We start from the raw sequence: 22,299 nt of genomic DNA, 5'->3' as shown, positions 1-22,299 counted from the left end.
ATGACTTTTTTTCATAAACTGCCTGTGCAAACCTTTCCTGGACAAACCTAGCTTGTTAGCAATCTACAGTGATTCTCCCCTTATCACCAATGCCCCCTATTCTAGACTTCCACCATTCTGGAGATCTCAGTTCAAATATGATGCCATCACTGAAATTCACACACAGTTGGGTCCTCCCGATTATACTCTTCTAGAGCACCATCTTATTTTTCCTTCATAGCACTTATTAAATGTGACTATTTGATTAATATCTAGCAACTTCAAAAGACAAATCTCCATGGGGGAAGACATCTCTACACCCTGTATCTAGAACAGTGCTAGATCTAAGCAACCATGGAATCAACATATATGTTTAATTAATGGATATATTTTTATTTAGGTATTTGACTTATCATTTTAGCATCTCAAGTTTGTATGTTTGTTTTTAACATAAATGCAAGTAGCATGGTATGGTAGAAAGATCACAGGTTGTGGAATTAGATACACCTGAGTTTAAACCAAGCTGTTACATTTTATTAGTCTAGATTCAGATGAAAGAGGTCACTTACTGATGTTCAGTTCTCATCGTTGATTTTTCAGTCACTCACTTTTACTTGAAAGTGTTACTTTGGCTTGTGGTGTTACTCTCTTATGATTCTTCTAAACCTCTAAACACTTCCTCAGGGTTCCCCCCCGCCTTTGTTCCCAGAGTTCTATTTTGCATCCCATTTAGTACATCCATAGGACTTCCTGAGTTTACTACAGCACTCTTCAATAAGATGCTTAGAAAACTTCTCAAGCCAATGAAATCTATATGGAAGAAGATATATACTCTAAAATTAATTCCAAAAGAAGGTTCAGATATTAGGATAAGAAATATGCCATCCAGACATGTTTCTGTGTTAAGGAAGGCATCCCCAAACTTCCTAAAACAATCTGAAATGGAATGGCTTTCCTTCATAGGGAGGGCAAAGATTTGACTGATAATGATCTGGCAAATGTCAAATGTGCCAATCAAAGAAAAATTCTTTTTCTTTGTGTTTAAATAGCCTCTGCTAAGTTACAGCATTTTATTGATTAAAAAAATGGATTAGTTACATATTGAGCTTCACATTATGAGCTTTTGAGTGATCTACATGTTATTGATAAATATGTTTTAAGGTCATTCTGCAGCCCTAGAGAGCAAGAAAGACAAAAAATAATCAGGCCACATCTGTGGAAGCTACAAATGGATAGATCTAGGCTTGGAGACTTGCTCCCCAAGATACTTTTTTGCCCAACAATTTCTCATGTCATCTCTGAAATCATTTGCTGCTTGGAGACACCTGGCAACCAGGTGTATAAAAAGATAAAAGTTTCATTGTGGCTCTTCAAACACCTACCCAATCTGAAGGCATAGCACAAGCACATACTACAAAAGCAGTTGTCTTCAAAGTTAAAGCTTAACTGAATTTTTTAATAGAAAAAGAAGGAAATGGGGAAAAAAAAGAAAACGTTTTCCATACCAACACTACCCCAAAACAGAAATCGGTTGTCCAACAGGGTTACATACGCAGAACATGGAAGCAAAGCCTCTAAGTAACTGATGATACATGCAATGAGATTTGGTCATTTGACTTGCAGACAAATGCTTGAGGCATTTGTTTCAGCCCATTTATGGTTATTTCATGGTTTCAGTTTAAAATATAGAAAGTAGAATGTAGAAATAGGCATGCCTTAGTTTCAGCAATGATATAAACCATTTGAATCTATTTGACTGACAGAGAAAAGAAAAACTAAGCAAATCAGTAACATCTCAAAGGACAGAGAACATGAACTAGCAGGGGAAGGGCAGAGAATCTTTTGAGGCACGGTAGGTCCTGCTGAAACAATGCAAAAACCCCTGCTGATCTTAAGACACCAAGAATATTTAAATTTATAAATTTTTGTCAAGGAGAGCATACATTTTAATTTTTATTAAAATAGATACAACTCACATTTTGGTATTTAGGAAGTCTTCAGCTACTCATTCATATTACTGGGTTATTTACTCTCGTTTCCAGGCCCATCCTCTGTCCTCTGTAACAAGATGCTGGGGCTGGAGTCTCCCTTATGTTGCCTCTGATTAGCATCTGACAACAGAAGGCCCTGAGAGTCAATGGGAGACAGATGGAGGATGGTGGGAAAAAGGCACTACTTCATGGTTTCCATTGCCCATCAGCTTTCTCAAGCAGCAATAGTTGGTTCCAGCCAATCCATGCCCTTGGCATTTCTAGCACTGCCTCAGCTGAGTTCCTCAATAACCAATCCACAAAATAGTGGGCACAATTAAATGGCTGTTGTTTTCTCCCACTAAGTTTTGGGATAACTTCTTGTGCAGCAATAGTAACAAGAGCATGAGACCTTTTTATTTGTTCCTGAGGTAGGTGTCCAAATAATATCTATTAAATAAAAGAATAAATGCAGGTGAACTCAGTGGAGAAGATGGTGGCAGGACACCAATGGCATAATCCATTTACCCCCGAAAGTTACATCATAGTGGCCCTAGAATGAAGAAACAGTTCAAAAAGTGAGTCCCATTATACAATATAGTTTTTTCCTTTTTCTTTTAATAAAGAGGACATGTGTTTTTTTAACCTCGTAATTAAGGAAGCCAGTTTGCTGAATATTGACACGAAACAGCAATTCCCACATTTCCTGTACTACCACTTCAAATTCCCTTTTATTCTCATCTATTTCTGAGACTAGACTGGATTTTCATGTTATTTTAAGAATTCTAGGAATTGATGTTAATAAAGTGCTTATAATATCTCACAGTCCCAGAATTAGTAGACTTGTGAAGAGTGATTATTAAGTGAGTTTTTACTTTTAATAGATTAGCATAACATTCCAGATGAAACTCAGATTTTAAATGTTTACATGAACACAAGAGTAGCAACAGCCACATCTACCACCAGATCTTAGTCTCTAATTTCATTCACCAATAAACAAACAAACAAATAAACAAAAAGCCCCCACACAAAACAAACAAACAAAAAAACTGGGCTCCGTGGAGAAATGCCTGATTCTTGGAGTGGGACAGGAAATATGGCACGTGAGCCTGAATCATCTTGTATTTCCAGAAAATAAGGAACTTCTAAAAAACCAAACAACAACAACAAACACCAATGGAGGTATGTTGAAGGGATATAAGAGCCAAATAAAAGAGCTCCAAATAGGCAAAGCTAGAACAATTTGAGCAACACAATAAAGTAGTATTGAATTAAAATCCAAGTATAAAATAAATATCTAAGAATCCATGCTTACAAATGATTAAATAAATAAATAAATAAATAAATAAATAAATAGAGATAATGGATAAATTTCCCCTGTAGAAGAATTTGAAATAATTTGTGCAGATGCTCTACTCTTAAGGAAATGTACTCATAAGTTCCCACTTCCTAAGAATGGGCTTCTTAGAATTAGTTGCATAGAATGACTTCTTCCCAAGGAGTACAGAAAATAAGGTGAGAGGGGGAAGAGTAACTTGACACTGGTGAAATAAATAAAAGAAAATATAAGTAAATGGAAAGGTATCCAGTGTTCATGGATTGGAAGAATTAATATTGCTAAAATGACAAATTATCAAAAGCCATCTCTAGGGTCAGTGCATTCTCATCAAGATTCCAATGGCATTTTTTACAGAAATAGGAAAATAACATTTCTAAAATTTATATGGAACCACAAAAGACCCTAAATAGCCAATGAAATCCTCAAAAAGAAGAACAAAGCAGAAGGCATCAACACTTCTTGATAGTAAGCTATAATATAATGTCATAGTCTTCAGAATAGTATGGTACTGGCATAAAACAGTGAAACAAAATAGAGAACCTAGAAATAAACCTAAGCATGTATGGTCAACTAATATTTGACAAGAGAGCCAAGAATATGCAATAGAGAAAAGACAGTATCTTCAATAAGTGGTTCTGTGAAAATTAGGTATTCACATGTAAAATAATGAAACTTGACCCTTATCTTACACCAGTCACAAAAATTGACTCAAAATGAATTAAAGGCTTAAATGTAAGATCTGAAACCCTGAAACATTTTAGAAGAGAAAAAAATAAAACAATTTGGCATGGGTTTTGGTAATGATTTTTTGGAAATCACGTCTAAAAATATAAAATAAACAAATGGTACTGTATCAAACTAAAAAACTTCTGCACAGCAAAAGAAACTATCAACAAAGTATGTGGTGTAGGATTTAGAAGAAGGTGGTCAAGAGGTACAAACTTCCAGTTGTAAATAAGTACTAGAGATGTAATGTACAACATGATGACTATAATTAACATAGCTGTATAGAAAGTTGTTAGGAGAATAGATCCTAAGAGTTCTTATCACAAGGATAATTTTTTTTCTTTTTTTTTTCTCTTTTTATTGTATGGATGTTACATGAGATGGTGGATGTTAACTAACCTATTATGGTAATCATTTTATGATATATGTAAATCAAATGATCATGCTATACACCTTAAACCTTATACACTGATGTATGTCAATCATTTTTCAATAAAACTGGAAAAAAAGAGTAACTTTACAGTGGAGAAACTGACAAGCACTGCTTTAAGGCAGGGTATCAAGATTAACATCAACAGTCATCATAAGTTATGTTATGCCCTTCATGTGGGTACCTTTGATTTGATGTGATGAGAAGGGCACTTTACCTCTGTGTTCTTTCTTCCAAAAATACATTACCCAGTCTAATAATGAGAAAAACATCAGACAAATTCCAATGGAGAAACATTCCACAAAATATCTGACCAGTACTCCTTAAAACTGTCAAACACGAGGCAAATTGTAGAGACTGTCATAACCAAATGGAGTCTAAGGAGACATGACTATCCAGTAAAATGTGGTATCCTGGATGGAATCCTAGAACAGAAAAAGATATTAGGGGAAAACTGAGGAAATCTGAATTAAGCATTTACTCTAGTGAGTAATAATATATTAATATTAGCTCATTAATTGTGACAAATTTACTATACTAATAAAACATCTTAATAATAAGAATATGGGAAACTAGTTGAAAATATTAGATTTCTCTGTACTACCTTCACAATAATTCTATAAATCTGAAAGTGTTCAAAAATTACAAGTTTTATTTAAGAATGTTTGCACAAACTGAGTTTTGTCAACATTTTTTTAATGTTGGCAAAACTAAAAAAGTAGCTTCATGGTGTGTGTGACTGCCCTGTTGACTGCTGTTTCAATGACTAGGTTTACAAGTTCAAGTTAAACCTATACATGTGTGTACTCATAAAGCACAACATTAAAAGCCTGCCAAGTTTGGTGATTAATAGTCTGGATGCTGCCATAGTAAGGCTGTTCCAAGTATTTAGAAAAAGCAGCTTAGTCATCTGCCCACTCTCTCCCTCATTAAGTTTAATTTATGGACTACGGGTTTCAGTGCAGTGAAATCTTGAAACAACAGCAAATTGTTCCACAGAAATGGATGGCATGGGGGCTGAGGCCCACAGTTCTCAGAAACAAAGAGGAGATACAATTATGGAAAGAAAATAATGGTGTCACATTGTTGAGATGGCCCCAGAACAGAATACCTACACCTAACTTTGTCCCTACCCCTTCCCACTTAGCCCGCTCCCAAAGAGTAGTGATGAAGAATTCACTTGAAGTATTCCATGGGCACTAGATTTTAACTGTTGCCTTAAACTTTGTAAAAAAATTTAAAATGCAATTACAAATTAAAGCAGAAACATATTTCAGTCTTATTCATGTATTTGCAGAAATTTAAATTATTTTTCAATTTTAGTATTTTATTTTTTAATATATCTTTATTGAATTCAGAGAGAGGAAAGGAGAGGGAGAGAAAGGGATAGAAACATCAATGATGAGAAAGTCATTGATTGAGCCCGCAACCTGGGCATGTGCTCTTACCAGGAATCGAACCCCGATCGCCTGGATCCTATGTCGAAGCTCAACCACTGAGCCACGCCCGTCTAGGCCAACTGTAATATTTTAAATAAACTCCTAAAAAATGTGGTTCTAACAGGGAATATCTAGGCAATCCTTCCAGAAATGACTTTGAAGACAATCTCTGTATCATTTGGCTAACATGTCTATTTTAGAGGACAGAAAACATAAATTGAGTCCTAATAACTTATCACAGAGAGGTTAAGGCCATCATTCAAGATACAGAAGAAATTTTCATCAGGGAGCTTGATGACTTTTCACTGGCTTCAGGGCAATTTGCTTTAAAAGCAGGGTCCTCAAAAGGAATCCAACTAAAGGACCAACTTACTCAATTATTGAATTTAATAAATTATTAAATTGTTGAAGCATTTTCAGTTTTTCGTTCACTTCAAACTCTTGCCTCTGCTTGCCTCCCTTCTTCTAGCAACCCTGCCTTGCGTTTGCTTCTATCCCAGCCTGTTGCTTTTTATGACAATATGGGGTGTGGGGGGGGACTTCCTTTAAACACTGGCATAAAGAGAGCTGTGGCATATAATGTCAGATCCTGTGTAAGTGTAAAATTCCTGGTAACCTCTTGGGCTAAGGTAGCTACAGAATTGAGGACAGTGGCAGGACTCAAATCCACACATATAAAGAAGTGACTGAAAAGCATAAAAAGAAAGCATATCCATTTACATATAAAATGATAAGAATAAGCCCTGGCTGGTGTGGCTCAGTTGGTTGGGCATCCTCCCTTGCACCAGGAGGTTGCTGGTTTGATTCCAGGTCAAAGGCACATGCCCTGGATGCAGGCTTGATCCTAGGTGGAGGGCATGTGGGAGGCAGCTGATTGATGTTGTACTCTCACATCAGTGTTTCTCTTTCTCTCTCTCTCTCTCTCTCTCTCTCTCTCTCTCTCTCTCCCCCTATCCTTTCCCCTCTCTCTAAAAATTAATAAACTATTTTTTTAATGGCAAGAATAAGAACAAGAAATTTAGATGTAAGTGCTGTACATAAACTGAAAAAAATACAATTATTGCTCAATAATTTGGCAAATGGAATTCTTTTGTAAATTGATCTATTGGTAATTTTTTTTTTTTTTTTTTTTGCAAATTGACCTGCTTCTCTTGCATATGACCCTATTTTTGACTTTCTTTATAAGTTTACTGTGTGCCTCGAGTCAAAGCCCAGAACTGACTTTCAATATTTCTCTCTGTTTAAGGGAGGAGAGGAGTGAGAGGAAGGAGTGAGGAACTCCTTTTAAATTCTGAATAAAATCACCTTTTGTAACTAGTGCCTGCTGTCTTGCTTGAAATAAGCCCACTTTGACCCCCAAACCCTCTTTATTAAAGGAATGATGGAATCCTCCTGTTATAAAATCATTTAAGAACTAATAGAGACAATTGGAGGGTGTGCTAGAGACCTGGGGCAGTGCTTCTCCTAAACAGTGTAGGCTAAATTCCCACATCCTCAGAATAATAATATAAAGTCCAGATTAATATTGTGTTCTACCCAGAAATCTGTTGGAAGAAAAGAGTGAATGGAGGAAGGGAGAGAGAAAAGGAAGAGAGAAGGACCTTGTGTTCAACTCTTTTGTTGTGGCCAAGATGGAGATCAAAGTGAGGATTACAAGATAAACATTTTTTCACTTTTTTTCACACTAGTCTCTCCCAGGAACAACCTTGTCACTGTTCCCTGAAAACACTGTACTTACCTGACCTTCTCACCACAATTACCTTTCCTTTCTGACTCTCTAAATTCCACTTATTCATCAAGGTACAGTTTAATGGAGCCTCCTCTATGCCTTTCTTATCCACCCTAGTGTCTTTCCATCTATCCCTTCTGTAAATTTATAGTAGGTTTATAAACTCATTTGAATGTTGGCCCCTTTTATATTGCATAACTTACTTAGAAATTAATGAGCAACCAATGAACAGGGCATTATTATTTCTTGTGTGTATCATATAATAAGAGCACGAGTAGGCCCACTAGAACGCAATGTCTTGTATTGTTTTTCCTTCAGTGTTTACACCAGTCCCAGTCCTATTTGGTGAACATATAGATTAATAAATTGATGAACAAGTGAGTAAATGCAGTGACCTGACAGCTGCAGACGTAATTGGAAGAAGCATGAGGAAAAGCCAAGCAATAGAACAAAGAACCAGGTCAGAACAAAATATTGGCTCAGCACTCACTCTTTCCCATGGAGCTCTGAGCTTTCTTCAGAGAGTGAAACTAAGTTGTTTTGAAATAGTCATGGCAAAGAAAGTGAGAGGACGTCAAAAGAAAAATGAATGATTTCATAAACATAGATCCCTACATTAATAGCCCTTTATGGACAAAAAAAAAGTCCATAAGAGGCAACTTAAAATATTTTTTTCTCAGAGGCCAAGAGAAAAATAATCATTGAACATCTTTCTTCAATCAAGTCTACATTTTCAGTAATGAGGAAGACCAAACAACCCCATTTCCTGTTTATGTAAAACATTTGCCACTGGATGCAGGGAAAATATTCATCTTCGTGGCCTTCCCATAAAGGTAGCACCCACTCTCCAATGCCCTGTTCTTTTAAAGTGCAGTTCATTAATGTCACTACCAGTAATCCAAAGACCATATCCAAAGAGGAAAATCTCATGTTTTCTTTGTGTCCTGTAGTTCCATAAGGAAAGAGATTCCACTTGCCTAATATTTCATTTTGTTCCATGCCCAGGGCTTTTGGAAAGCATACTTTTAAGTCCAACATGGGGTCTGCCTGAGTTGGTGCCCTTTAGAGGTCTCTTTTGTTGTAAACTGAACCAAGATGCATAACTGTTTACATGGCATTTGTATATTGCCTGTCTTCAGCTGGCAAATGCCAAAACTACGCATTTGTTCAAACTATATTCTTGTTCTGCCAACACAGTGTAGAGATAGCATCATTGAAAGCTGGCCCTTGTTACTGCTGACTCCATCATTCAGAGAAAGGGGACAGCATGTAATTCTGCCTCTGGTAATCCCTTTGTGACAGGATTTTTATAGTCTGCATGCTTTTGCTTATTGAGCCCAGATGTTGCATGACACTTTCTCAATAATGCACATTTTAAAGAATTTCTCTTAACTATTTGTTTTAAAATAATTTTATACTTACACCATGTTTATCATTCTCTCTCTCTCTCTCTCTCTCTCTGTGTGTGTGGGGTGTGTATGTAAATTTTTTTCTGAATCATTTGAGGCTAAGTTGCAAAGGTAATGCCCCTTACCTCAGTATATATTTCCTAAAAACAAGGACATCATCTTACAAACCAGAATACAATTTTCCAAATCAGGAAATTTGCATTAGTACAGCTCTATTATCTAACCTACAGAATTTAGTCAAATTTTATAATTTCTTTCACTAAATTCTTTATAACATAGTTTTGTTTTGTTTTGTTTTCTGGTCCAGGATCCAATCCACAATTAAATTACATTTGATTTTCTATGGTTTTTATTCTGCATTAATTCAAAATAATTCAGCCTTTCTTTGTCTTTCATGACCCTAATATATTTTTTGAAGTAGTGGCTATTTATTTTGTAGTATAACTCAGTTGGGAATTTTCTGAAGTCTCTTTATGGTTGAATTGATGAAACACATGTTTGGCAGGAACACCCCAGAAACAATGCTGTTATTCTCAGTGGTTCCCATCAGGAGGCTCGTGTTATCTATTCGTTTCATTAATGGTGATGCTAATGTTGTTCACTTTGTCAAGGTTTCTCATCTATTGATGGTTTTTGACTAAAGCAATTATTGCTACTGTGGTTGTCAAATGGTGACTTTTCTGAATACATGTATGCCATCTATATTTATTACTTGCCATTCTACTATAAAGAAGAACTTTCCCCTCTTGTTTGTTTACTTATTTATGTGTCTATGAATATTCCATATTCATATTCAATATGGATTTGGATTAAATGTGTGTATACATATATATGCACACACAAATTTATATTTGTTTTTATTTTAAATTTGCATATATGCCCAAAATTGAGCTCTGATACCCTCAGTCCAATCCAGGATACAAATTCACAAGATGAAAGCCTGCTGGACGCCAAGAGTGAGAAATAAAAACAATTTTTAAAAAATTTCATTCAATCCACATTTGGAAACATTTCATCACATTAAATAGAAAGAGAAAATCCAAACTTGGATTTGATAGAATACCTGAAAAAAAATAAGAATCTAATTGGACTCAAAAACACATGAAGCTTTCAAAAAAATATTTGGGTCTGTAACTTTATGCCAGAAAAATATGTATTTTCTTAAGGTTTATAATATGAATAAATCTTTGGCAATTGTGCCTGAGAGAGAGGAATAAATGAAGAATAAAAGGGGGATTTTTCATGGAACTTGATAAGCTATGTCTACAATTCAAGTGAAAAAGATATGTGTAAGAATAAGCTTTAAAAAGGAAAAGGGAAAAAAGGAAGGAATTCTTGACCTAACAAATAGCAAGACATAAACTTTTAAATCAAAGCAATGTGCTAATAGAACGAAAAACAGAAATAGGCTAATAGAACAGACCAGAGAGTTGAGAAACAGAACTTATTAGATAAGGGAATTTCTTATAAATGGTGTCTTTATATTAAGGAGAAATTCTAACACATTAAAAGATATTGGAAAAACTCTCCATACTTTAAGGAAAGTAGTAAATTAATCAATAGTTTTCAACAGTGGTGATATGTCTTTAAGTAAAAATGCAGTGAAGTATTACCTTTATATATAGTTACATTTTTTATGACAAGGGCAAATTGGAGAGATGTCTAGAAGTGAATTAGAAGAAGAAATGTAGATGACCCTTCTCTCTGAGAGGCTTGTCTAAGAGAGGGAACTGGCAATATGGGATTTAGCCCAAGTTGCTCTGTGAAATTGTCATGGTCATCCAAAAATAACTAATATGGCCCTTAGTACAGGAGGTCATGTGCAAAAGGGAACTTTTTATAACCCACTGAGCTGGGAAGATGGGAAAGCAAAACACCAGTCAAGTCTCAAAATAACAAGGGTTAGCTTCTTGGACTTTTTCTGACTTAATAGCTCTCTGTGGTTAATAATTAGAACCAAAAAAATGGATATTTTCTCTTTCTTCACTATTAGTCAGCAAAAACTTTTGAGAAACAAGAGTAAGTCTTGTTTATCTTTACATCTCTTGGATATGCATGTCAAAAAATTATTAAATGAAAAAATGAATCTGAAAGAATGGATAATTGAGTGAAATCTGTATTAACTCATACCTCTATACAGGTGTGTGTTTTTCCTGGCACCTTGAGGCAAAGTTACCCATAAATTTTTGCCCCACGTTCTCTTACAAAATTTAGTACAATATAGTTATTTGTTGCACATCTCTCTTTGAGTAGACTCTGAGTTCTTTAAAATTAGGTAATGTATCTTATTCAACTTTGCATTTTCTTTTTGGACATCATTGCTGAACATGGTGGTTAGGCAAGAAAAAAAAAATGTTTGGTAAAAGAAAAGTGGGGAAAGTGTGAAAGCAAAGTGCTGTCCACAGTGAAGGGAGGAGAGGGAAGGGGAGAGGTAGAGGCAGAGAGAGAGCAAAGAACATGAATAATTTCAAAACAAATGGGAAAAACACTGTAACACTATGTGTGGATGTGAAGGCGTTGTTTCATAAAAACATAAGAAGTAATAGAGATTAGAAATGACAACAGAAAGGGAGCTGTAGAGTTGTTGAAAACTGAAATTGTTAGGCATTTTTTATTTGGGTTGTTTCTAGAAATACATGTTTACAAATATCACAACCTTCCTGGTTGCCACTGCAAAGGGATAAGGCCGTCAAGGTGGCAAGTTGATTCAAAACAGGGAAAAGTAGAAGATATTGCCAATACTATGAGCCAAAAAGAAGAACTTAGAATTCAAAATACCAAGAACTTTTAGAGGGAAATAATAATATGTTGACTTTGAGCAAATATTTGTATAAAAATATTAATCAAGAGAATAATTCAGAGAACTTTAGGATGACAATAAAAGCTGTTAGACACATCAAGAACATCAACCAAGGAATATTTTTATAACAAGAAAAGACTTTCAAACATCTAGAAGCTAGGCTAAACACAATATTAATCAATATGAATGGGTGTCATAACAGGACAAAGAAGTGCCGAAGCCAACCTGACTTTGAAAGGCAGGGCATAAGTACTCTCCACACAATTTGCTGAAATACAACTGCACCATCAACAGCATTGCCTGAATCATCTGGTGCATCCACACAACCTGGTTCTAGAAAATTAGCCAAATGTGACAGAAACCGTTAAAATTTGGTAGCTTCTAAAACCCAAGTGTCTTCAACCTTGTTCCATTGCAAATAATCATGAATATAAAAGCAAAGAAGCGAAGCAGGAAGAGTACTCCCTTGTTTTGTGCAATCTGCAATGAACATGGGGTGCCCTGAGGAAAGCAAATGAAAACACCATGAGGATGAGAAAACCACTCTAAATGATGGGAATAATTTCAGGGGCACTGGATTGTGCTTGAAATAAAAATTGAGCTTTGTGGAATTCTAAATGGGGGGAAAGGGCACCCAAGGTTAGCCAAAGCTGGCTGAGGAGAGATGTTAGCTCTCTGTGAGTAGGGAGTGAAATGCTCACAGAGTAAACAAACATCCCAGAATTTCCAAGGAAGCTTATTTTAAAGCCCAAGTTGCACAAAGCTCTCTAATCAGTTTTGCTGCTGAAAGGAGTAAAATCAGAGCCACCAGCTTTCCTTTCCTAATGTTATGCAGAGGAAATCACTTTTGTACCAAAGGAATAGCAGTTAGGCATTTTCTGAATTCCTATGGTTTAGTTTGGTTTATTACCATTTAATACCATAATAAATCAACAGGTATTTACTGAGGAACTATACAGTGCACAAGGCAGTAGATGCCCCACGTGATAACCAGAGTTTGATATGCATGTTTGAGTATGGACTGTTGTGGGTAATTTTATCACATTCATAGACACATTAGTGGTATATATCTGAAGAAAATCAAAACACAAATTGGAAAGGATATGTGCACCCCTATGTTCATTGCAGTGTCATTTACAATAGCCAAGGTAAGCAACCTAATGGCCTATCAATAGATGAGCAGATAAAAAAGTTGTGGGGCATTATATATAATGGAATATTACTCAGCCATAAAAAAGAGTGAAATATTATCATTTGCAACACCATGGATGGAACCTAGAGGGTATTACACTAAGTGAAATAAGTCCAAGAGACAGACAAATATCATATGGTTTCATTTATATGTGGAAGCTAAAGAACAAAATAAACAAACCAACAAAATTTAAATAGACATAAATACAGAGAACAGAGAGAGGGGTTTGGGGCTTGGGTGAAAAAGGTGAAGAGATTAAGAAGTACAAATTGGTAGATTAAGAAGTACAAAATAGTCACAGGTATGTAAACTACAGCATAGAGAACATAGTCAATAATATTATAATAACTATGGTGCCAGGTGAGTCCTTGAAATATAGAGGAGAATACTTTGTAAAGTATATGATTGCCTAACCACAACCCTGTATACCTGAAACAAATACAAAATAATATGAAAAGTAAACTATAATTGAAAAGTAAAAAAAATAAAGTCATTAAAAGTTGAAAAAAAAATTCTATACTCTCTGCCTTCATTTCCAATTTTTTTCTTAAATCTGCTTTGTGTCTATTTTTTAAAATGCAAATATTTAGAAAATGTTAAATATATAAAAAATAAACAGGCATATGCATATCCACCAATCAGATTTAACAAATATCATTTTTTCTATATCTGCCATAGATTATTGTTTTTTAAAAAAACAAGATATCACAGAAACACTTAGAAACTCCCTCCCCTATCCCATCCTTCCTCCTCCCATCTAATATATAACCATTATTTTGAGGTTATTAAATGACATTCCATGCTTATGGTTATAAATTTAGTAAATATGTATGTAGAATTTTCTTCTAACCTAATATCATATGTCCTAAAATTGATTATTGGTGTCTTAAGGTTTGTTTTTCACCCATAGGACCTTGACTCATGGGGAATTAATTTTCATCACAATGCCATAGCATGTGGCAGTTAAGTGCTAGGGCTCCAGAGCCTGACTGCCATGAACAAAGCACGAATCTGCTCCTGCCACTTGCTTGCTGTGAGACTGTGAGCATGTTCTGCCTCTTTCTGATACTTGACTTATTTATCTAGTAGTTTTTTGGTGGAGTCTTTAGGATTCTCTGTATGCAATATCATGTCATCTGCAAATAATGACAGTTTTGTTTCCTCCTTTCTCATTTGGATGCCTTTTATGTTTTCTTCTTGTCTGATTGCTGTGGCTAGCACTTCCAGTACTATGTTGAATAAGAGTGGTGAAAGTGGACACCCCTGTCTTGTTTCTGTTCTTAGGGGAAATGGTTTTAGTTTTTGAGCATTGAGTATGATGTTGGCTGTAGGTTTGTCTTATATGGCATTTATTATGTTGAGGTATGATCCCTCTATTCCCACTTTGCTCAGAGTTTTTATCAAAAATGGGGTTTGGATTTTATTGAATGCTTTTTCTGCATCTATTGATATCAGCATGTGATTTTTGTCTTTCAGTTTGCTTATGTGATGTATCACGTTTATTGATTTGCAAATGTTGTACCAGCCTTGCATCCCTGGAATAAATCCAACTAGGTCATGGTGTATGGTCTTTTTAATATATTGTTGGATCCGATTTGCTAATATTTTGTTGAGGATTTTAGCATCTATATTCATCAGGGTTATTAGCCTGTAATTCTCTTTCTTTGTAGTGTCTTTATCTAGTTTTGGAATTAGGCTAATGCTGGCCTCATAAAAAGAGTTTGGAAGTGTTCCTTCCTCTTGGATTTTTTGAAATAGTTTGAGGAGAATAGGTGTTAATTCTTCTTGGAATGTTTGGTAAAACTCCCCTGTGAAGCCATCCGGGCCAGGGCTTTTGTGTGCTGGAGCCCTTTGATTACTGCTTCAACTTCATCAGCAGTTATCAGCCTATTTAGGCTTTCCAACTCTTCCTGATTGAGTTTTGTAAGGTTGTATTTTTCTACGAATTTATCCATTTCATCCAGGTTGTCCAGCTTGGTGGCATATGGTTGTTCATAATATCTTCTTACAGTCCTTTGTATTTCTCTTGGGTCAGTTGTTATTTCCTCTCTTTCATTTCTGATTTTGTTTATTTGGGTTCTCTCTCTTTGTTTCTTGATGAGTCTGGCTAAAGGTTCATCAATCTTGTTTATCTTTTCAAAGAACCAACTCTTGGTTTCATTGATCTTTTATATTGTTTTTTAGTCTCTATGCCATTTATTTCTGCTCTGATCTTTATTATGTGTTTCCTTTCACTTACTCTGGGCTTTTCTTGTTGTTCTCTTTCTAAGTTTTAAAGTTGTAGGGTTAGAGAATCTATTAGAAGTTTTTCTTGTCTTTTTGAGGTAGGCTTGTAGTGCTATGAACGTCCCTCTCAGAACGGCTTTCATTGTGTCCCATAGATTTGGAGTTGCTGTGTGTTCATTTTCATTTGTTTCCAGGAAATTTTTTATTTCTTCCTTGATCTCTTTGGTAGCTCATTTAAAAACATGCTTTTCAGCCTCCATGTGTTTGAACATTTTTTAGTGTTTTAATTGTGATTGATTTCTAATTTCATGCCACTGTGGTCCAAGAAGATGCTTGATATGATTTCAACCTTCTTGAACTTGTAGAGACTTGTTTTGTGTTCTAACATGTGATCTATCTTTGAGAACGTCCCATGTGCTCTTGAGAAGAACGTATTTTCTGCAGCTTTGGGGTAGAATGTTCTGTAAATGTTGATTAAATCCATCTTATCCAGTGTGTCATTTGGGGTCACTGTTTCCTTGTTGATTTTTTGTCTGGAAGACCTAGCAAGTGAAGTCAGTGGGGTGTTAAATTCCCCTAGTATGACTGTATTTCTGTCAATCTCTCCCTTAAAGTCCTCTAGAAGTTTGTTTTTTTGTTTTTAATAAATTTAGTTGCTCTTATGTTGGGTGCATGTATTTTTATCAGTTTTATATCCTCTTATTGGATTGATCCCTTTAGTATTGTATAATGACCTTTCTTTTGTCTCGTTATGGTCTTCATTTTGAAGTCTATTTTGTCCAGTATGAATATTGCTACCTCAGCTTTTTTTTCAGTTCCATTTGCATGGCAAATTTTTTTCCATCCCTTCACTCTCATCCTCTGTGAGTCTTTTGTTCTGAGGTGGGTCTCTGGTAGACAGCATATAGTTGGGTCATGTTTTCTTATTCATTCATCTCTTTACTGGAGCATTTAATCCATTTAACATTTAAGGTTATTATTGAAAGATACTTATCTACTGCCATTTTATTTCTTTATGCCTATGTTTCTCATTCTTTTTATTTCTACTTCTAATTATAGCAGTCCCTTTAACATTTCCTGTAATGCTGGTTTTGTAGTGATAAAGTCTGTTAGGCTTTTTTTGTCTGGGAAGTTCTTTAGTTCACCATCCATCTTGAATGATAATCTTGCTAGATAGAGTAGTCTTGGTTTCAGATCCTTGTTTTGCATTACCTTGAATACTTTATGCCATTCCTTTCTGGCTGGTACAGTTTCTGATGAGAAGTCAGATGACAGTCTTATGGGGGCTCCTTTGTAGGTAACAGATTGCTTTTCTGTAGCTTCCTTTAAGATTCTCTTTTTGTCTTGAATTCTTGGAATTTTAATTATGATACGTCTGGGCGTGAGCCTCTTTGGATTCTTCTTGCTTGGGACTCTCTGTGCCTTCTGAACTTGTGTGCCTTTTTCCTTGACCAGGTTAGGAAAGTTTTCTGCCATTATTTCATCAAACAGGTTCTCGAACCCCTGCTTACTTTCAACCTCTTCTGGCACTCCTGTAATTCAAATATTGTTGTTTCATGCTGTCCCACAGCTCCCTTAGATTGTCCTTCTGTTTTTCAATTGTTTTTTCTTTTTTGGTTCTCTGTCTGAGTGATTTTTTTCCTACCCTGCCTTCTAATTCACTGATCTGATCCTCAGCTTCCTCTAATCTGCTGTTTATTCCTTCCAATGTATTCTTTATTTCTGCTATGTCATTCTTTATTTCTGACTGATCGTTTCTCATAGTTTCCATATCTTTTTTCATGCTGTGGAGCCACCTTACAATCAGTATTTTGAACTCTATATCTGAGAGATTGCTTATCTCCATTTCATTTGGCTCTTTTTCTGGAGACTTCTCTTGTTCTTTTATCTAGGGCTTGTTTTTTGGTCTCCCCATTTTGGCTACTTTTGGGGGTTTGTTTTTAAGTGTTAGGTAGATCTGCTAGGGCTCTCAGTCTTTTTGGAGGATCTCTGGTACAGGACAATGTCAGATGCAGTTTGTGACTGGCCTTGAGTACACTGTTTGGAGCTATCAACAACCTTAGGCTTGAGGTCTTCACTGTTGGGGCTGGGTGTATTTGGACAGGACCAAGTTGCACACCAAAGTCTGCTTTTCTAAGGCCTGGGTCCTGAAGCAGATCAGGTAGACTCAAAGCACCCTGAGTTCTGCCTTTGCCTGCAAACTGATTAATCTGATTCTCTTAATGAGCCTCAGGCTGTAGAAGCTCCACAGGGTGAAGCGGGCTGTTTGTTATTAGTCTCTTAACAGGCCTCAGGCTGTAGAAACTCCTCTAGGCAGGATGAGAGGCTTTTCAGCAGGGTGGGGCAATTGCTTACCCCCTCAGGCAAAAGCCTAAAGTTTGTTGCCCGAGAAAGATGTCCTCCACAGTCTGGGGGAATGACTCGGCACAGGAATCCAGAGAGCTATCCTCTGAGCTCCATCCCTCAAGTCGGCATCTCTGGACTCTCCTCACACAGCTCTAGTCCACTCTGCCCTCCCTACACCAGAGTCCAAGGTGAGTGGCTGCACAAAAACCTTTGTGCATTGTCCCTTTAAGAGGGTGCCTGCATTTTCAGTCCTCTCTCCCCTGGAGACATAAACCCTGCTGCTTTTCATAGCCAGATGTTATGTGGATACCTTTCTCAGTTCTGGCGCTCTGGACTGGGAAGCCCAGCTTAGGATTTAGGCCTCAGAGTGCTCAGTGGGAACTCCCCACAGCTGAGATATCCCTCTGGACCTTCAACTGCTGTCTGTGGGAACCCAGCCAGCCGTCTCAGGGCTATGTGCTTTCTACCAGTCTCTATGTGGTCTTTGCTTTACCATCTTGGTTATGAGGGTGTTCTCCAGCTAGTCTTCAGTTGATTATTCAGGGTGGTTTTTGTATATTTTAATTGTAATTTCAGTTTGGCCGTAGGCGAGTATCAGTGTAGTTTCCACTCAACCCACTACCATCTTAGAATTTCCTTATATTTTCTTTTTCAGTGTCTCTCAAAAACTTTTAACACTTTACAATTTCTCCATAGAAATAAGTCTTTCATACATTTTGATATATTTTTCTTAAGTGCTTCATATTATTTGATGTTATATAAGCAATATATATTTTTCTAAATTTTCTAATTTCTAAATGTTCATATTTTTGCTATAATACAAAAGTAAAATTGGTTGTTTTATATTGCTTCAATATTCAGCTACCATTTAAAAACAACTTTTAATTTTGATAATTTATCGATAACTTAAAAAACATACATGAAATTATATCTGTATAACTACTTTTTACTTTCTTTCATGACAATCCTTATAATGTTAAATCTTCACTTTGCCTTATTTTCTCAATAAATGTTAAGTAGAAGCAGTGATAACACACCAATCTTGTTTCAGCTTTCAGAGTGAAATTTCTTACTATTTCACTAATTATTGTTGCTATAGGTTTTATGTAAATTTCTCTGATATCAAGAAGTTTTTCTTCTACTAGTTTGGGTGTTACATCATGAATGAATGCTGGATTTAATCAAATGGTTTTTCTAAATATTTTGAGTAAATCATACAAATTTTCTCTTTTAATGTGTTAATATTGTGAATGAGGTAAAAATTTGAAGATAAAAATCTAGTTATCATTGGTATATAAATCATTCTTAAACCCAAAAGAATTCATAAGATCATATATGAAAGAGTGTAAAGACAGAAGAAACAGTCAAGGACTGAGCCGCAAGTTAATTCAGGTTTGTAAAGTAGAGGGAGCTGAAAAATAATATTGAGAAAGAATATTTGGTGAAGTAGAAGAAATACTAGAGAATCAAAGTGGCTAATAAAATATCTATTGGTTGGCAACATAGAGGTCTTTAAGTACCTTTTACAATAAACATCTTTAAAGAGTGGTAAGGGGTAAGGGGGGTAGGTATGGAGACACCAAATTAGAAAGAACCTAAACTGGATTTTGAAAAAAATGGTTTTGAGATTAGTGCTCCCAATAAAAGTAGCTTCAAATATACATGCAAGTATTATAAAAATCTCTTTAAAAACACTAAAGAGCCCGTCCAGGCGTGGTCCAGTGGTTGAGCACTGACCTAGGATCCAAGAGATTAAGGTTCAATTCCCAGTCAGGGCACATGCCCAGTTTCGGGCTCAATCCCCATTCAGGGGCATACAAGAGGCAGCTGATCAATGATGACTCATCATGATGTTTCCATTTCTCTCTCTCCCTCTCAACTTCCTCTCTCTGAAATCAATACAGATAGTTTTTTTAAAAAATAATAATAATAATAAAAATAAAAATAAAATAAAAGCACTAAAGAGTTCACCAAGTAGTGTAAATTGCCTTGAAAAGCTCTGAAGGAAACCTGGAATCCAGATATTCAAGCAGACTAAAGATGAAAGCTAACTAAGCCAGTTTTCTCTGAGAACATTTTGATTGCAGTAATCATGGACAAAATATGCCATTGACCCACTACTGTCCTTAGACCCTGACAAGAAAGATCCCTACTCTGAAAGCATGCTTCAGATTTTCTCTTATACCATAAATCTAACAACAATAGCAATGTTATAATTATTACCTTCCCTACGCAGCTTTGTCATTCGGGATCCCACACCCAGGGTTGGCACAGCACTACTCATAATTGCCGGTATTTGCTCTGACTAATACCAACCAAGAAAACACTTTCACTTCTCTTATTTTATATAATGGAAAGAGTAGGCTATTTTGTTCAAATTCTTTAAAGATTTGAGAGTTGTGTTGCTGTTGACATCAGAGAAGGACACTACTGTGAATTGCTCAGTGGGTTTGAGGAGAAGTGTTTAGATACATTATTTAACCTGTCAAGCCCTACCTCTTAGATAGCATGAATGAAATAGGTTTTTAGATTTCCCAGAAGTGTGTACTGTCCACTTTTGATTTCTCTTTGGTTCCAACTTGGTTCTTGAGATATTTATATACAAGCATGGAGTATGGTACTAGCATAAACTGCACATAGTTTCTGAGGAACATTATGCCATCTTAAACAATTTATATTGCTCTTAAATTTGTGTATATGTTAGACTAGATATAAAATCCATGAAAAGTGATGGCCTTTATTGATCCTTACAATGAAATCGATCTTAAATGTTAAAAGTTCAAATAGTTCTACTTTTGCAAAATCATTTAATAAGGCTTCCTTATATTTGAACAAAACAGATTAAATTTCTACCTTTTTAAAGAAATTTGCATTTGTATAATTTAATACTTAGGCATATGGTATGAAGGACTCCTTTAATACTTTTGGCCTAGGCCTCACAAAAGTTAGAGATAGGATATCTCATGGGCTAGATCAATAGGGCCTTGTAGGTCATAGTCAGTCATATTGATTTTATTCTTTATGTAATAGAAAACCATGAGAGCATTTTAAAGTAGAAGAGTGATGCTTTCTGACTTTTTAAAAAGGAATGGTTCTCATATTAAGTGAAATTTTACTGTAGGGGGACAAGAGTAAATGCAAGAAACTAAATTGGAGATTATGGTAACCTAGGCAGTGTAAAATGATGGTTAGGACCACAGTCTCTGGAGACAGACTTCTCAACATTGAAATCCCTTCCTGGCCACAAGCTATCTCTAAGTCATCATGAAAATGACAACCTCTGTCTTTTAATTTCCTTATCTTCCAATTCAGTAAAAATCAGTAAAATGGAGGTAACAATAACCTAGTTTATTAATGTTTTTGTAAAGATCATATTAGTTACGCAAAAGCACTTGCAACTGTGCCTGGCACTCAGTAAATGCTCTATGGGTATTAACTATTATTACTGAGTGTACAGTGAGAAAGACTAAAATTGAGGGCAATTTTAATGTTTTGGGTTCAAGCAACAGGATAAATGGTGGCAGTACTTACTGAGGTAAGACACATTGGGGAGATTAGCAGGTTTTGGAGAACAGAATGGAATCAAGAATTCAGTTTCCAGTAGACATTTAATTGGATATTGAATGTTGAGTAGGCAGTTGGATAAATGTGTCTTTGAGAGGAACAGTTAATTTATATAAACTTACAAACCAACAGTGCACTGGTTGAAATTACCTGAGGGGTGAGTATAGATTTAAAAGAAAAGAGGTTTCAGGAAAGAACGTGGGGACGCTACATTTTATAGTGGAGAAGAAGAGAGAATCCAGCAAAAGATAGTAAGGAAGAGCAGTCTGTGTGGTATAAGGAGAAGCAGAACTGTATGGTAATACAGATGTAATGTTTTTAAAAAGAGTTTTACAAATGGGTGAGTGATCATTTGTGTAATAAGCTCTTGAGAGGTCAGATGAGATGACTGAGAAATGAGCATTAGATTTGATCTTGTGGAGGCCACCTTGACCTTGATGACAACAGTTTCAAAGGAGTGATGAAGAGGTAAATGTATCCAGTAGATTCAAGACAAAAAGGAAAGAGGGAAAGCCAAGGCTGACTATAAGCAAACTGAGTTGGTGTCTGCCAGGATTTTTCATAGTAAAGTTATTCTTTCCCTGTTTAAAATCAGTAAGTTGTATGCAGTTACTTTGATAATATGTAAATATTCCATTTCAAATTAAATATTCAATGAATTCATTTATTTATTCATGCAAGAATAAGATTCATGGTTTTCCTATGGTATTCAGTGGGTTATAATCTGTTATTATAATTATTCACTTTAATGCCCAAATTGTTCCTTATTTGGCCAGTGGGAGCCATCTAAGGTGGCTTCTATGTCCTTTTGATAGACATGCCCCCTTTAGCCTGTTTGGTTTATGCCAGGCTGGCCTCTTGCATGGATGCCCCCTACCCTTCTTGGGACATTACACTCTGTTTTTCCACCCCGATGCTCCTGTCTTAGATTCCTGCTTACCCAGTGACTCACTGCTCTGAGCCTCTGTGGTCTTACCACCTGGCTCAGACATGTACCTTGCTTGAAGGCAATGAATGACTTGTAAACCAAATTGTTCGAGAAGGAAAGTAAAGACAAAAGAAAGAAAGGAAAATAAAGATAATTAAAGGGAAAGAAACTAAAGAGAGAAAAATAAATAGGAAAGGGAGAGAAGAGAAAAGAAGGAAAGGA

The sequence above is a fragment of the Miniopterus natalensis genome, chromosome 2 (genome assembly GCF_054644295.1).
Source record: "Miniopterus natalensis isolate mMinNat1 chromosome 2, mMinNat1.hap1, whole genome shotgun sequence".
Taxonomy (NCBI): Eukaryota; Metazoa; Chordata; class Mammalia; order Chiroptera; family Miniopteridae; genus Miniopterus; species Miniopterus natalensis.
The sequence above is the reverse complement of the archived record's forward strand: the minus strand, read 5'-3'. Positions refer to the sequence as shown.